The following is a 2,186-nucleotide window of genomic DNA, read 5'->3' on the forward strand; positions in this document are numbered from 1 at the left end:
TCTTTGATATTGTGACCTAATTATTTTTCCTCATCACCTTTAAAAATAATCACCTTATCTCTTTAGCTTCCATATTCAGCCTTCAATAATGGATGTAAGTCTCAACTGTATATTAAGATAATATAATAAATGGTCTTACTGAATTGTCATTTTCTCCAAATGCACATGAATATATATGTATATAAACCTAGGCACATTATGACTGACATAATAACAATGAACAGAATACAAAAATTATGTAAATTTCATGGAAATTGATAAATCAAATGAAAGCAATCTTAAGACACTCCTGAAAATTGAACATCAGGAAAGCAGTGTACAATCAAAGTGGTCCAGCTGAGGAAAGCATACTTGTCTTATTGGTCAAGAGGATCACCATCCATGTCATATGGCAAGCCATTTATCAACCTGAAGCATAATATATTTTAAAAATAAAATAAAACATTGACACTTGGAGAATTATAGGAAAAATTTACCACTGAAATTTTCCATGAGAACTGTCTAAATAATTGACACACTTTTAAAGGAAAACAGAACTAATATGGTGCCATAGTAGATAGTATTGTTCAATCACACATATAAGTTTAAATAATTTTTCTCAAATCTATCCTGCAACACAGGTAACAGAAAAAGGACTGGTAGTCACTGTACAATGAGAACTACTACACATCTCCAAAGAAAAGTCAACCAGTCCAATGTGAATATGAATATATGAAGTATATGAACAGGAAATTCACAGAAGTTAACTGGCCAGTGACATGTAAAAGGTGTCAATGATCACTGCTTCTTTATGAAATGAAAATTACATCAATAAACTACTTTCCTATAGATGATTTGTAAAATAAATTATATGGGAGGACTATTTTTCTGGAAGTATAAAGTGGAAATAACTTTTTAAAGAAAATTTAAACATAATGCTGATATTGCCACTCTACATCTAGAAATCTGCCATGTAGAAAGACTTGAACATGTTCATAACCAAATTCTGAACATTCCCAGTACCTCTTAAAGGGCTATCAGCTAATGAACACACTCACCTACAACATAAGTATGGGGCATATAGGTAAGAGAGAAAATAGATTATGGGCAATGTTGGTGAATACTGCCATGTCACATTGCTAAATAAAAATCAAGTCCCAGAAATTATAAAAAATAAGGATGACTCTCTTCTTTCAAAATAAAATGAAATATATGTAAATTTGTATGCCACAGAAGAAATGATCTTAAAGAATACCCCAAATTTCCAATGATAAGAATTTAAATTTTTATTCTATATATTTCTGTATTATTTGACCTTTAATAATAATGTTTTCATTTATTAATTTTGTGGTTTAAAAAATAATTAGTGGAAAAAATTAATTGATTCCATATATTAAGTTCTAAGATGTTTATACGATGTTACCAATGTGCTAGTTTCATTCAGAACACTTGACTGAAAAAATCTGACATACTATCCAATATATCAAATGATAGACTTTTTTAAAATACTTACTTTATGTTTCAAATATTATAAGTAAATATATTACAACATATATGTACAATTTCAATAGCTTCAAAAATTAACTCACAAAATGTTAATGTTATGCCTGATGTCCGAATCCCTGGGCAGGAAGAGAGAAGGCCTCCAAGACAATGCAACTCGCAGGAAGGGAAGTTTATTACTGACTCGAGCCAGGACTCTCCGCCCGCAACCAACGCAGTGGTGTGAGTCAGAGAGCCCCGAGCCCAAGCTGTTACACAAATTTATAGGGTGAGAAGCAGATTGGTTACACGTTTGCAAAGCAATTTCATTGGTCAATACTTTCGTGCACGCGGGACTTTCCTGGGGGTTTCCGCCCTGTTCCTAATTTCCTAATTGGCAACCAGCGGTCAGTATTAAGTGAAAGCTAATTGGTCCTAATTGGCTAATTGGTTGTATCCAGGTGGCCTGATAATCTTACCAAGTAGGAAGGCCTACTCCTAATCTAAGCTGCGTTACTTCTGCTCGCCTCACATTCCCCCCTGTCTGTTGTTCAAGTAGAGGAATCTTCCTCTTTTCCATCCTGGGCCACTGACACTATAAGTGGACCCAGGAGGGTGGAAATTAAGGTAGCCAGCGAGGGGGAGTGTTGAAAACAAGACTCAAACCATCTCTGCTGGGCTTCCAGTTCTCTCTTTCTAATCAAGACCACCTCAGACAAGGAAGT

Source organism: Cervus elaphus, chromosome 6, assembly GCF_910594005.1.
Source record: "Cervus elaphus chromosome 6, mCerEla1.1, whole genome shotgun sequence".
Lineage (NCBI taxonomy): Eukaryota > Metazoa > Chordata > Mammalia > Artiodactyla > Cervidae > Cervus > Cervus elaphus.